The following is a 17014-nucleotide window of genomic DNA, read 5'->3' as shown; positions in this document are numbered from 1 at the left end:
ATAGATTAGGTTGAAGAAAGATATAGAAAAAATATGTACAATGTGCATATCACTTAAACTGACATCACCACCATGTAATTTTATAAAACCCTGGGAGGCATCTGGAACTGATATTATTAGTTTTATTACATAGATGAGTAATCTAAGGTTTAATTATTTAATGAATTAATCTAAGATTTAGAATAATGTAATGACTTGTCTAAGTTTACATATGACAGAGTTGGGATTTGGACTCTGTTTTCCTAAATCTTATGTTAGTAGATTTTTTTGCCTTTATACTGGTCTTCCTTGCAAAAACAATAGGTAGGAAGGCCAGTATTATTATTATTATTATTATCCTTCCTCTTCTTCTTCTCCTTCTTTTTCCTCCTTCTCCTCCTCCTCCTCCTCCTCCTCCTCCTCTTCTTCTTCTTCTTCTTCTTCTTCTTCTTCTTCTTCTTCTTCTTCTTTTCTTTGTTAATCCTCACCCGAGTATATTTTTTCCATTGATTCTTGCATAGAGTGGAGGGGGGGGGGGGGCGGGGAGGAGGGAAGAGAGAGTGGGATATTATTAGTTTTAGATATTATTAGTTTTAGATATTATTATTATTATTATTAGAGAGTGGGAAGGAGGGAGAAACATTGATGTGAGAGAAACATCAATTGGTTGCCTCCCGCTTGCGCCCTGGCTTGGGCTGGGGATCAAACCTGCAACCCAGGTATGTGCCTTTGACTGGTAATTGAACCTGTGATCTTTTGGTGCATGGGCTGATGCTCTAACTGCTGAGCACACCAGCCAGAGAAGAAAGGCCAGTATTCTGTTTTGTTTTGTTTTGTTTTATTAATCCTCACTAGAGGATAGTTTTCCATTGATTTCTAGAAAGTGGAAGGGAGTGGAGAGACAGAGAAAGAGAAACATCTATGTAAGAGAGACACATCAATTGGTGGCCTCCTGCACATGCCTCAACCAGGGCCAGGGACACAGCCTGCAACCGAGATACATGCCCTTGACCAGAATTGAATCTGGGATGTTTCAGTTCATAGGCTGATGCTCTAACCGTTGACCCACACAAGCCAGGGCAGAAAGGTTCTTATTCTTGAATGCTGTTGGGAATTAAGAAGCACCTTTCTTCCTTATGGTGAACAGAGAAGAGGGAGGTCAGTGGAAAGTTGATGATGGCAAAAATGCCCAGGAAATCACATGTGGGAAGTATTTCTCCAGATTTGCTTTCTCACAGACTTTCAAAGGTGAATGCTCCTTTGCCCAAAGGCCTGCTCTTCTACTGTGAGGTTGTGACTACAGTGGGGCTTCTCAGGTCACAGCACCCAGGTGCCCACCCTGTAGTTTGCCCTCTAAAATCTGCCCCCATCTTTCAATTCTCGGTTGAACAGCAATAAATCTATGCATATTTTCAAGCAAAATCACTCAATTATCAATGTTAAAACAAAAGACTAGCACTTTTAGAGTTATGCGTGTTATAAATATCCCATAGTTTTCAGTCCCAGAGTAAATAGCATAAGCTTAATAGCTTTTCATTCTAATGCACTTTTATTTACCCAACCTGGTTGGAAAAAGAGAAAGGGAAAAACCTTGACCTTTTGCAGTATTTTAAAAGTGTATTTTATAGTCTGCTTAATCAGCGGAGGTTGTTTCAGCTATATTTTGTCCTGTAATCGATGTTATAGATGACTTCACCAGAGATCCACAATGGGATTTTTATTCGATTTACATTTTTTACATTTACAATGCAATTTTCTCTGGCGTGTTATTTTTCTTGTAAGTTTCACTAAAACATGGTGTAATAAGTAGATTACATTGCTAAATAAAAAACAGAACAAATAATAAATTAAACTAGAACCAAATGATTAATTTTTTTAAAGACTGGGTCAATATACACATTTGATTATGTTTAGAATCTAGAAAATTTTAAAAAGATATAAAACAAATACTTTTGAAATGGCTTTATAAACTGGCAAGACATAAGAGTAGAAAATGTACTTTGAAAATGAAGATCAGTTTCACCACAACTTCATTGGCATTTGTGCATTCAACAGACACTTATTAAATGCTAAGTTACAATCAGGGAGCTAGCTGGGTGCTCAGGATGAAGCCGTCAATCACTCAGAAATAGTTTTATCCCTCATGGAACTTTTATAACCTAGCAGTGTAGAGAGTTTGTGTGTGTTTCTACACATATAGATGTATATACATGTTTATATTTACACACATATGCATATATGTTATGTACATAGTTACACATACATTCCACTAATTTATAAATTTGATGAGGGGATTACATCATTGCAATTTTAGCTGACGTTTGATTTCTAGTGAGTTTAAATACTCTTTCATGATTTTTGCCTGTTATCTTTCTTCTAAAAAAAAATAGCTATTCATATAGTAACTTACTTTTGGCTTAATAATATTTTTATTCATTTATATAATAATGTCATATTTACTAAAAATGTTTCCTAGCTTTATATACATATTTATGAAACTTCTATCTCTCTGAACTTAGATAAGTTATTATATAATCAATCCCACCAATCTTTTTTTCTGACCTTTGTTCATGTTTCCAAGCTTAGAAAGTCTCACCCAGCACCCTACTCCCCCTTCTCCCACCAACCTGAGTCCAACAGAGGAGACAAAAGGAAGCATGTTTTGTGACCCTAACTCTATATAAACTGACTTATACGTGTGTGGTACTTACCATAGACAATAAAAATGGGATCATAATATACCTACTATCTTGTAACTTTGGATTTTTGCCTTTCTTAAAATAATAAACATTTCCCCACGTCAATAACTACATATGTAATCATGTTTATTGACTATGTATGTACAATTTATATACCCCTCAAATAATGAATGCTTAGATTTGTTTCAAATTAAAATTAAGGTTGAAGTGGACATCTTTATATATTATTTTTCCTCAGGTTTGCTCCTTAAGATATGTTTTTATAAATATAATTTTAGGTTCAACATTTTTGGGGTCCAAATGTATCTAAATAAATACATTTTTTTAGATTTCTCTATATATGTTGCCAAAATGCTCTCCCAAATGATTATGTATCTGATAAGAAGATGAGGGTCTAGAGACAGAGAAAACTGGGAAAATATGAGGTCATAGACTCTAATATGAAACACAATGGCAAGTGGTGGCTAAAACTGATGATTCAGGAGACAAGGGGAAGACCGGAGTTCCAGAGCAAGTTATAGGAGATGAGATCCAGTGCACACGTATTTGATAGCAACTAGGAAAGTTTATTTATCAGGAGAGAAGGCAAAAGATAGAGGTACAGATACAATTACGTTGACAAATTTGGTGTTGGAAGATATATTTTTCTCTTCTGATCTTATTTCTCAGAGAAATAGCAAGTGAGATCATCAGTTATGAGTGAGAAAGAGAGAACAGGTTTGAAGAGACAGAAGGTGTGAAATAATCTTCTCAAAGAGTAGGAAAGGAAATTGACTAGGGAGAGGAAGAAAATTGGCTGAGCAGTGCTGAGGATCCGCCTGAGCTTTGTGGTTGTAAATTTAGAGCAATTCCATGTGGCGTGGTAATAGATTTTTCTCCCCTGGCCATACTCTGCTCAGATGCAGGAAAAGAGGGCAGAGAGTTTCATTTAACCAGGGTTGTGGTTTTGCCAGGTAACTCTTACAGATGAAAAAGGGGAAAGGGTGTTTAGGTTGTAGACAAGGGAGGGATGGAGCATGGAACTTTGTCTAGTTAAAGAAGACAGAAATGAGAAGAGGGGTACAACATAAAGGAAAAAGAGGCATTGGCAATGAAGCAAAGAAATGTTATGTTATGTTAAAAAGCCAAGAGTGATTGTCCATAGCATTCTCATAACCCAAATTTGGAGATGTTGAAGGTAGTGATGAGATCTAGAGTTGAACTGTGAGAGTAAGTGGCCGAGGTGGATTCATCGAAGACATCATTTCAAGTAAAGAGGTCAAGTTTCTGGGAGGACAGGTAGTTAAATGGACCATCTGCATGGTTGCTGATGTAACCAAGAATGTTGACAGGAATAGTGGCAGAAATAGTTGATAGGAATAGTGACCATGAGCCAAGAGCTTAAAAGCCTTAATGAGTTGTATGACTTAGAGATCAGGGAATGGTTGAAGAAGAAAGAGTAGAAGGTAATTTTATCTAATGGCATATGCTGCAAAATATGTTGAGGTTTCGAGAGAAGATTGAAAAGACCTAGAAAAAGAATGGCAAGTTAGGAGGGCACCAATCATTATCTCTTGTGTCCATAGTATGAGCATTGTGTGAGGAAAAGCCGGTACCACTTGAGAGGGCTTCAAGGAAAGTAGCTGGAACCCACCTTCCTTGACCTATTTAGATAGATCATAAAATAAAGGGAGGAGTATTCAGAGGAGAGACTAGGGATGTGGAAGTTTATGCCAAAGAGAGAACATAAGTGACAGAGCAGAGTAGAAGGATTTAGATGATATGGGATGCAGATTTATATGTAAAGATATATTTTTGTTTTGTTTAATGACCTGTGTTTTGAACTTCTGGGAGAGACTGAGGTATATGAAGCATAATAGCATTAGTCCTGATGGGAAGGCGGGTCATCAGTTCCATTTGCAGTCTTTTTCTTAGTTATAATAGGGAGAGTCTGATAGTGAGAGTAGTGGTCTTACCATGGGCCTATGAAATATGGAAAAGTACCTAAAATCCAGCTGAGAGTAGTATTACAGTGTACTGAGCTACCCACATTGCTCACCCCTCCCAGAATGTTCTTTGATATTCTGATCTGTTTATTTATTGCATGTAACGTAATATTATATTGCAAAACATAATATTTGATATTAATTAATTCTTAAAATTAGTTTAGAGCTTAGTAGAAAAATATCAGAATCCTTCTCTTCCTTCCACTCAAAAAAAGTAAATTCTCCCCCTCTGAATTTTCCATGACCTTATACTTGAACTTCTCATAAAATTTTATTATAATTATTTTTGTGAATGCCTTGTATCTATGACTTAAAGAATTTTCTATTATACTACAGTGCTCAACACTGTATCTTACATATAGAAGATCTTAATACATATATGTAAATGTATACATTTTAAAAAGCAATGAGCAAACTGGGAACCAGAAAGCCTGCATTAGAGAATCATTGGGTCTCTCACAATGTACATAACCTTGAGTAAGTTATATAACTTCTCATATTTGCATCTGTAAGGTAGGGATAGTAATGGTCTTGTCTACCTATAGGCTGCTAAAGTTGTAAGAAGTGTGAGAATTATATGCATCATTGGAAAATGCTTTGAAAATTGATTCTCAACAGGCTACTTCAAAACAGACACTCAAAAAATATTATCATATTATCATTCATTACAAGACAATTTGATGATTTGCAGCAGGCACTTAATATATGTTCGGCAATCATTTTTTGGCTCAGACATATCTGGAAATAAAAAACCTAGGTAGGCTCAGATAATAGCTAGGCTCTGTCCCTCTGCCATCTTTCCCATACTTCAGAAAACAGCAGCCAGGAACTGACTGTAACTTTCACCTCCAAATTCAACAAAAATTTTCCATGGCTTCATACCATACCTGAAATCCCAACATTACCACTTTATTCCCTGGAGTTAAATAATGTCTTTATTCTACAAATTATATTTCAAAGAAAACAGAGAAATAGCACCATACATGTGACTTGGATTTGAATTCCAATTTTGTGACTTAGTGGCTCAATGACTTTCACAGAGTTTCCTAATTTGTAAAATAGATATAGTGATAGCATCATCCTCCTACAGTTATCATGAAGACAAAATAAGCTAAAGTATAAGATATTTATATAGCATTCCAATATGGTACCTGGCCAATCTTTAATAAATACAGGTATTTTTAAAGCCATCATGAAATCTCTAATAACATAGTGAGAATGATAGATGAAATGGAAAACAAAAATATAATACAGAGAATCAACAAATCCAAGAGACTGTTCTTGGAAAAAGATTAATAATATAACCAAACTTATGGGGAAATCAATCAAGGAAAAGGCAAGAAGAATATATAAGAAATGCTGGGAATGAAAGAGGGATAAATCTGCAGATACAGCATAAATTAAAGTTAAATAAGAGAACATTGTTAATACTTAATGCCAATAAACTTATAAACTTAGATGAAATAGATACATTTCTAGAAAAATATTATAAATTGCCAAGCTTAGGAAGAAACAGAACATTAGAATATTCTTATACCATTAAAAAAAAAAAAAGAATCAGTAGTTTCTCCTCACAAGAGGTTTAGATAATTTTATAAATGAGTTATAACAAAGTTTCAGAGAACAGATGATGCCCTTGTTCAACCTAGAGAATAGCAAACGAGGTAATTCTCCCCTAGCTCATTTTATAAAATGAGTATAAATTTGATAGCAGAATCAGCAATAAGAACATGAGAAAATAAAATTGTGGGTTAATCTCACTAATAAACATAGATTCAATAATCCTACTAAAACCAAAAATTAAAAAACCAAGTCTATTAAAACAAATGAATACAATATACAAGAATATGTATAAAATATATATTTAAGAAATTAAAGGTTGGAACATTATAAATCTATTGTTATAATTTAACAAATTAATATACTTAAGAAAAATCATATGGTCATCTTAATAGATGCAGATAAGGCAGTTGATAAAATTCAACAATCTTAGCAAAGTAGGAGTTGAATAATGTGTGTTTACCAAAATACTTCGTAGTGGTGAAAAATTAGAAGCATTCCATTTAAATTCAAGAATAAAGTAAGGATATCTCCTGCCTGTTACTACTTCTATTCAACAATGTCCTAGAGATCTTAGAAGGAGCAGTGAGGCAAAATATGACAAAAAAAAGTGTATTAGTTTTCTTGGGCTGCTATAACAAAATATCATAAACTGACTTAAACAACAGACATTCATTTCTCATATTTCTGGAGACTGGGAAGTCCAATATCAAGGCACTGGCTAATATGGTTCCTTCTGAGGGTTCACTTCCTGGCTTGTGAACAGCTGTCTTCTCTTGCTGGGTGTTCCCATGGTGGGAGAGACAGAACAAGCTCTCTGGTCTCTTCTTATAAGACAGCGGTTCTCAACCTGTGGGTCGCGACCCCTTTGGCGGTCAAACGACCCTTTCACAGGGGTCACCTAAGACCATCCTGCATATCAGATATTTACATTATGATTCATAACAGTAGCAACATTACAGTTATGAAGTAGCAACGAAAATAATTTTATGGTTGGGTCACAACATGAGGAACTGTATTTAAAGGGCCAGAAGGTTGAGAACCACTGTAATATAAGAGTACTAATCCCATCATGAGGATCCAAGCCTCATGACTTCATATAAATCAAATTACGTCCCAAAGAACCCATCTCCAAATTATATCACATTGAGAGTTAGGACTTCAACCTATGCATTGGGGGGGGGGGGGGGGGGGGGTTGGAGTTGCATGGGACACACAATTCAATCCATTGCAAGAAGATATCAAAACACAGAAAACCAAAATGGATCCACATAGAAACTATAATGGATCTACTGACAAATACTGTTAATAACTTTGATTGTCAAATTGGCTGGAATGAGATTAACAAACAAAAATCAGTCACATTTTATTCTACCAGAAACAAACCAATAATAAATGTTTTTGAAATATAGAATTTTAAATAGCATTAAATAACATATAACACTAAGAATACATCTTAGAGAGAATAGGTAAGAAAACTTTATTAAGTAACATTAAAGAAGAGCTAAATAAATTCTAGAGAGAAGACATTATGCTGAATAAAATTAAGCCAGACCAAGAAAGACAAATACAGCTGACCCTTGAACAAGGGAGTTAAGGGTGCCAACCCCCTTCTTCCCAGCAGTTGAAAATCTACATATGACCTTTGACTCCCCCAAAACTTAACAGTAGGCCCTTGGAATCCACTGGGGAGTGATTTCAGGACCCCCTGCAGATATAGAAATCTGTGGATTCTCGTCTGATATAAAATGGCATAGAACAATGCATACACTTGGCCCGCCCCGTTACAGATTCCCAACCTCAAACTGAAAATACTGTTTTCGATCAACAGTGGGTTGAATCCACAGATCTGAAACCTGTGGATATGGAGGACTGACTGCATTTATTGAAAATAATCTTCATATAAGTAGACCCACATCATTTAAACCTGTGTCGTTCAAGGGTCAATTCTACTGTACATTCTCAATTACATGTTGTATCTAAGAAAACTTAACTCATAGAAACAGAGAACAGATTGGCAATTGCCAGAGGCTGGGTTGGGGTTACAGGTGAAGGTGGTCAAGTTATAAGATAAATAACTTCTGGGGATGAAATGTACAACATGGTGACTATAGCTAACAATACTATATTGCATATTTTAAAGTTGCTAAGAGAGTAGCTCTTAAAAGTTCTTATCATAAGAAAAAACTGTAATTATGTGAGGTGATGGGTGTTAACTAAACTTGTGATTATTTTGCAATATATCCATAGATCGAGTTATTATATTTCATACCTGAAACTAGTTCAATGATATTTATCAATTATATCTCAATAATACTGGAAAATAAATAAATATTTAAAATAAAAAACTTAAGTTCAGCAAAGGAAACTATGAACAAACTTAACAGACTTATGTTATAAAAGAAGATACTTGGAGTGACTAAACAGACAAGGGATTAATATTGAGAATATGTAAGAATGTTCCTATAAATCAACAAGAAAGAAGTAACCTTAATAGGAAATTGTCATTCAATACACACAACTAAATGACAGAAAAAGGAAACCTAAAAAGCAAATATGCACGTCAAGAGTCTCCAAGTCATTAGTTACAAGGAAAATGCAGATTAAATACATTAATAACGCTTTATAAGTATGAGATTGGAAAGTTAGAGAATGCAACAGGAAGATAAAGATTAGGGGCTATGTACCACACCAGCTGGGGAGGAATCTGTCGGAACGGGGTCATGTTAATCATAGGCATGCTCTGTGACACAGCATTTCTGTCTCTGAGTGTAGTTCCTCCCAAAGAAATTCACCTACACCCCCTGTATGAGGCCATTCCTGGAACCATTATTTATGTGTATATAAAGGGTTGGAGTGAGTTGAAGGTAATCTGGGTACCCATAACTGGGGGAGTGAATAGGTAAAATAAGGTAGCTTCAGAGGATGGAGTTCTATGCAGCAGGTAGCAAGAACTGTCTAGATATGCATATAAGCACTTTAAATGTATCTGTAAAACAGAACTGAGACTCAGAAAAAAGTAAGAAAGATACCATACAGAAATTAAAATACATGCAAAAGCATATATTGTAAAAACACATACAAAAGAAAAGATTCACATCAAACAAATTAGCATGCTTGCCTATGGGGAGAAGGATGTGAGAGGAAAGAAGAGAGGGAAAGAGAGACAAAGGAATGAAGGAAGCGTGTTCAAGGATCCAAATACTCAATATTGTAAATATGCCCATTCTCTTCAAATTGATTTACAGATTAGATAAAATTCTAATAAAAATTTCTGTAAAGTTCTTAGTCACAAGTTGATTCTAAAATTTATGTAAAAGCACAAAAGGTTAAGAATGGTGACTATACTCCCAGGGAAAAATAACAAGGCAAAGAGACTACAAAAATCATGACTTATTGCTCAGCTTCAATAGTTAAGAACATGATCTTGGCATGTGTAACAAATAGACTGTTGGAATATAATATAAAACCCTGAGTAGAATATAATATAGAACCCCACATATATGGAAACCTGGTATATGACAGGAAACATAGACTATGCATTCCTTCCCATGCCATATATAAAATCCAGTTACAGATGTTTTAAAGACTTAAGTGTAAAAACTTAAAATTTTTTAGGAGACAATAGAGTATCTTTAATTTTGATGTTAGACATAATTTCTTAAACAAGATAAAAACTTTTACCAAAAATATTGGTAATTTTGACTGCACTAAAATTAAAAAGTTCTGTTATCAAAGGGATTCCAAAAGAAGGTAAAAAAGATGTTTATCACGTGTAACAACAACAGTGTGTTAGTATCTGGAATATAGTATTTTTTAAGTACTATAGATCAACAAGTTAAAGATAGAAAAAAACCCAGAGGAAAAAGACAAAAGGTATAAATTCAAAAAAAAAAAAAGTGGCCAATAAACATGAAAAGGTGTTCAGGCTTGTTAGTATTCAGAGCAGCACACATTAAAATCCTAACAATGTTCTATTTCATACACCTCAGATTAGCAAACATTCTAGTCTGGCAACACCAAATGTTGGTGAGGCTATGGGCCGGCCCAATCTTTCATATATTGTATGGACATGTGTACAGCCACTTTGGAAAGCACTTTGGTGTTAGGCAGTAAAACTGGTGGTGTACTTAAGCCATAACCCTGCTCTTTCACACATATTTTGTGCCCTAAAGAAACTTGTGCATGTGGACACCAGGAGGCAGGTAGGAGAATGTTCACAGAAGCACTGCTCATGTTAGCAAGAGCAATTAGAAAGAGCTCAATGTCTATAAAACAGTAGAATGGGTAGTAAGTTGCAGTGCAGTCATAGCATCAAATGCTCTACAGTGGTGAAAGTGAACTATATTCATTCATACTGCATTCAGCTACATTCATAATATATACACTAGAGGCCCGGTGAACAAAATTCGTGCACAGGTTGGGTCCCTAGGCCTGGCTGGCAATCAGGTCCGATTGGGGCTTTCCTTCCCCTGGCTGCTTTCGTTCTGTGCCGCCCCCTGGTGGTCAGCGCACATCATAGCAAGCAGTCAAACTCCCAGTCGGTCGAACTCCCAAGGGGACAATTTGCATATTAGTCTTTTATTATATAGGATAGATTAGCACGGATGAATATAAAAATCATATGGAGTGAAAACAGTAAGTTTCAGACAACCCAATTAAGCATTCTATTTATGCTGTTTCTAAAAACATATAAATATAACAATGCTTGTTCAGGGATGCTTACATGTATAGTGAAGTACAACAAAATGAAAGTTATAAACATTAGAAAGAAGGGGGAAGAATTGAACTGGAGGTGTGTCAAAAGTATGAAGAACTTTATCATTTTTCTTTTATTTCTTAAGCTGCGTGCTATGAACATGGGTGTTCCCTTATTTTTCTTTTTGCTATATAGTTACATATACATATAGACACACAAAATTGAATATGTAAATATGTTCATTCACATATTTATATTCATTTTATTATGTTCATCTTTTTACTTTTTAAACATATATTTTTTTTTAGTTACAGTTGACATACAAATTCACTCTTTTTTATGTAGGTAACATTTCATAATAAAGTTACAAAGAAAAAAAGAAAAGAGTGAAGCTTCCAGTTAGCATATACAGTTAAATCTCATTTCTCAAACATCTCCCATCTCGAACAATTCTGTTCTCAACCAAATTGTTCAGAGAAAAAAAATGTCTCAGTTGTCAACCAAACTTTAGTTTTTGACCTGACAACCCTTTCATGCTGATACCTCAGCATGACATAAAGATGGCTCTCAGGCAACAAAGAAGAGAATGCCTTTGTTGCTGGAAAAATCAAGTTTAGCACAATTTTAAGACATAAAGAGGCCATCAAGAGTGCTAATGTTGCTAAGGGTGTGAAGGAAACAATGATCTCAGGCAATTGAAGAGGTAGGAAAATGATTGTTGATTTGGATAAACAAAGAGCAGTTAGCCTCTGACATTTCTGAGGCAGTGATATGTGAACAAGTAAAGATGCCGCATGCTGACCTGAAAGACACCCCTGGAATGCGTGCTGAAAGTGATTCCTTTAAGGCTAAGAGGGGATGGTTCGATACATTTAAGAGAAGAAGTGTTTACTTATAGACGAAATGGTATATTGGACATGTACTGTATATAAGAAAGGTTAAAATAGGGAATCATTTGGGAGTCTGGAATGGATTAACTCAACTTACATTATTTCTAATGGGAAAAAGTGATTTGTTTTTGAACAAATCACTTCTTGAACAGCCTTCCAGAATGAAATAAGTTTGAGAACCAAGGTTCCACTGTAAAAGGTTTCACGAATAAACTAGGACAACTGATGCTCAGGCACTATTTCATCCCTAAGCTGGAATTCACCTTACCTTGTAACTTTATGCAAACATAATTCCAAACAGCCTGTGGCTGGGAACACACACACACACACACACACACACACACACACACACACACTGCTGCCACAGTTGTCCCTCTGCTTTCCCCTTCTCCTAGCTTCACTGCTGAAACTAACAAATTAGCAGGCCTCCATCACAGATGGAAGGGGGACCGTGGGGAACAAAGCCAGCCAAAATGCTGAACCATCTAGATTTCCTCCTAGACCTGCAGGAGGAGGGGCGCGGGCACTGGGAGGGGAAATTTGGCAAACCCTGGAGGGTTTTCAAGCAGGAGGGAGCTGTTTGAAGAGCTCTCAGGAATGCTGGCCTGTGGGGAAGGCTTGTGTGGAGTTGACCTTCTGAGAGCAGAATATCAGGCATATCAAATACTCTCACTGTTCTGAGATTCCTTCTTCCTTTTGACGTTGCTAAAAATGGAATCAGCTGCAAACAGTATGTGACTGTGTACGGTAATTTGCATAAAGCTTGTTAAGTGAAACATTTAGCCAGAAACATGGTATGGTCTGGGATCAAAATATTATTTTTAAGATGAAATGGAGTAGCATTCTGGCAAGCCAGTGCAACCTCGGAAGATTGCCTACCCTTTTAAAATGGCTTTCTTCCAAAATACCTCCACAAACTCTTGCAATGTCTAAGCATGCCTTTGCAGTAGCTTTCCGTACTGGAGGTAAAAACACATCACTCAGCTATAGGCAGTCCCCGGTCCACCTCGTACTAACAGGATCCTGTCAGTCCTGAAGCAGGGGGCCGTGAAATCCAGGAGAACTGGGTAGATTTTAAGAGTGAGTCCAGTTTGTGAAGTCACCGTGATCTTTCTACAGCATTTTTTTTTCTTGTGAATTGGGACCACATGGCAATAGAACAAGTTGCATTTAAGCCTTTTACTAAAACATAGTATTGACATGATTTGTCTGCCTTTGGCGCATTGTCAAACCTACCTCTGCTAACAAATACGCTTAACTTTAGATGTTTTGAATTAGAGGCACTGAAAAACCTAGGAGTCCAACCCATCAGCTGTAATAAATTTGTATTAATTCCAAGAACTGGAAAGCTTTTAAAGAAAAAAGAACGTTTTGGGTTTTTTCCTAGTCATTCATGTGTGTCACCGGATATAATAAAATCATATACCTCATTGTGTTTTATTTTGTCACCATGAATGTTGACCTTGAGGGACATGCCATGGCGTGTCTCACTAATGGAATTAGCTTGAGTAAGGGCTGTATTTAATATAAACTTGGTAAACGGTTAGCATGACCTGGATCTCAAGTTGATTTTTGGTGTCTTAGTCTATTTGGGCTGCTGTAACAAACTTTCATGGACTGGGTAGCTTATTTTATTTTTAAATATGTTTTCATTGATTTCAGAGAAGAAGGAAGAGGAAGAGAGAATTAGAAACATCAATGATGAGAGAGAATCATTGATTGGCTGCCTCCTGCATGTCTCACACTGGGGATCCAGCCTGAAACCAGGGCATATGGCCTGACTGGGAATCGAACCATGACCTTGTGGTTCATAGGTTGGTGCTCAATCATTGAGCCAGGCCAGCTGGCCAACTGGGTAGCTTATTAACAACCTAAATTTATTTCTCAACCATTCTGAAGGCTAGAGTCGAAGATCAAGGTGCAGTATGGGTGAGTGGGGGTTCTCTTCTGCGTCACAGACTTCTCATTTGTTGTGTCCTCACAAGGTGGAGGGGGGGCAAGCCAGCTCTCTGGAGCCTCTTCTAGGAGGGTATTAATCCCATTCATGAGAGCTCCACTCTCCTAACCCCCAAAAGGCCCTACCTCTAATATAATCACCTTAGGCAACTTGATTAGGAGGGACACAGACATTCAGACCATAGCATTTGGGTTTCTCCCTCAACCTCTTAATTGCTTTCTCTAGATGCATAATACAAATTAGATAAAACTTCAAAAGTAAGGAAAGGGAGAGATTAAAAATGGAATACAAACAGGAAGGAAGGAGGCCCTGGCCAGTGTGCTCAGTTGGTTGGAGTCATCCTGTACACCATAAGGTGGTGGGTTCAATTCCTGGTCTGGGCACACATCCAGGCTGCAGATTCAATCCCTAGTCTGGATACATATGGGAGGCAACTGATTGATTTGTCCCTCTCACATTGATGCTCTCTCTCTATCTTCCTCTCTCTTAAAAAAAAGGAAGGGAGAAGAAAGACAGGGAAAGAGAAAGGTAGAAGATGAAAATGAAATGAAGACAGAAAAGTATAGAAGAAGAAAAAATGAAGAAGCAGGAAAGGAAGAAGCAGAGGTGAAACATCCATTTAACACCTTGAACTGAGCAAGTTCCCATGAGCCTCAAACTGCATACTGGTGACTCTGCCTCCTCCCTTTGGTAGAAGCATCAAGTCAGGGTTTCACTGCAAATTGTTTTTACTTTTTTATTCCCTAAAAGAAAGCAGTCTGTTAGATTAACAAGTAATCCAAGCTTGGGGCCAGTGAAGTCTAATTAAGATCCAGTTTCCAGCAAGAAAGGGGAAAGATGCTCTGTATCTTGAGCCCCTGTGCTCATGCTTGACCTTTTGACCTTTCAGCAATGCTCCTGATGGCATAGAATGGACAGCTGTCAGCTGAGGTTTGCAGAAACAGAATTTAATCTGGAAGGTATATGATGTTCTTCTCCCCACTGCATTTTGTTTATTTAACTTAAACACACACACACACACACACACACACACACACACACACACACACACCGTGCTTGAATTTAAGGCTTTTCAAGTAATTGAGCAGAGGCCTGTTACATATCATTGTATCTTTCTGTAACACAACAAAATACCTGCAGTTTCAGGCCAGTGGGGACATCCCATAGTGATTTCTGAAACAGGGCCATTCTTCCACATAATCACTGGCTCGGTAGCTTTGGTGCCTCATCTTATCTTTGTGTCAGCAGCCCTGAATGACAATGTCACTCTTGCTTTCTTACAGTTCCGAGGACAGGCAGATAGGGAGTTTATTATTTATTTGCTTAATACAAAGAGGAGCTCATTTCAAAAGCAGACAGTGCAGGGGAGCTGGGCCATACCAGCTAAACCCTACTTTTGTATTTGATGAGCTTTATTGAGGATTTGCATACTCAGGAAGGAAAATTGACATTCTATCTGCTCAATTTATTAGTTCACATACTATAAACTACTCTCTTTTGTCCAGTTTGAACCCCTGGAATGTTCCTCTTAATTTTTTATAGTTTTGTCATTCCCATAGGGGTACAACCTTAGCAATGTCACCAAAATGAAATACTGAGAGATGGATGATAACTTTTGCAAATGACATTGGAAAGGAGAAAAAAATTCTTGGTTCCATAGCTAATAATCTAACATCTACATAATATTAGATTGTTTGAAAATTATGAGAGTATTATTTATTATTTTATTTTTTGTTAAATTTATTGAGGTGACATTGGTCTACATGAACATATAGGTTTCAGGTGTGGGTTTCTATGTTACAAGTTCTGGGTATTGCACCATGTGCCCACCACCCAAAGTCAAATCTTCTCCTGTCACCTTATATTAGGACTTTTCCCCCACCCCCTTCCCTCTGGTAACCACCATGCTGCTGTTTGTGTTGATGAATTTCAGTTTTATATCCTACATATGAGTGAAATCATATGGTTCTTAGCTTTTTCTGACTGACTTATTTCACTTAGCACAATGTTTTCAAGGTCCATCCATGTTGTTGTAAATGGCGCTATTTCATCCCTTCTTATGGCTGAGTAGTAAGTATTCCACTGTGTTTATGTACCACATCTTCTTTATTCAGTGCTCTATTGCAGGACACTTTGGTTGTTTCCATGCCTTCCACCGTGAATAGTGCTGCAATGAACATAAGAGTGCATATAGTTTTGCAAATACATTTCAATTTTGGGGGGTATATACACCCAGGAGAGGGATTTCTGGGTGATATGGTTGCTCTATACTTAATTTTTTGAGGAATCACCAGACTGCTTTCCATAGTGGTTGTATTAGTCTACATTCCTACCAGCAGTGAATTAGGGTTCCCTTTTTCCCACAACTTCTCCAACACTTGTTATTGCTTGTCTTGTTAATAATGGCCACTCCAACAGGTGTGAGGTGGTATCTCATTGTAGTTTTGATTTGCATTTCCCGAATTGCCAGTGAGGTTGAATATCTTTTCATATATCTATTGGCTGTTCGTATGTCTTCTTGAGAGTGGTGTGTTTTCAGGTCCTCTGAGAGTATTATTTAAAGAAGATAACAAAAGGTTATATGTAGAGTACAGCATTATGTCTCATTTACTCTTTGTGCCACTCACTGTAGCACACATCTTTACACAAGATGTCTTCACCTCAAACCCAAGAGGTCAGTATCATTATCCCCATTTCACAGATGAATAACCTGACACAATTAAAGAAGTTAAATGACTTGCCAAAGTCATTAGCTACTAAGAGGAAGAGAAGGGATTCAAACCCTGGCTGATGAACTCTAAAACATTTCTTATCTCTGACTAACTCTTGTCCTGAATTAGACTGGGTTCAAATCCTGGTTCAGCCATGCTATACATACCTATTACTGATATATGACCATGAGCTGGTCACTCAACCTCTGTACTCAGTTTCTTTATCATGAAGTGCAAATAATAATAGGAGCTCCATCATAGAGCTCTTGTGAGAATTAAGTGAATTGATAAGAAGTTAAGTGCTTAGGACAGTACACCTAACCACACCCATGGTAAGCTCCCATCAGTGTAGCTATTAACAAAAATGTTTGTAATTAATAGATATAGTCACCCTTTATTGTATGGTACTTGTTATTTTATCCCAGTTCAAACAAATCTATTGTAGATGTGCCTTTTATTAAAAGCCTACTCAAATCTGTTTTGAAAACAAAATGGGTATAAGTCACAAATGCTTGATTGATTAATTCCATATTT

This window comes from Myotis yumanensis, unplaced genomic scaffold (assembly GCF_028538775.1).
Source record: "Myotis yumanensis isolate MYYU_CA2020_CCGP unplaced genomic scaffold, mMyoYum1.0.hap1 SCAF_1, whole genome shotgun sequence".
NCBI lineage: Eukaryota > Metazoa > Chordata > Mammalia > Chiroptera > Vespertilionidae > Myotis > Myotis yumanensis.
Note: the sequence above shows the minus strand (reverse complement) of the source record.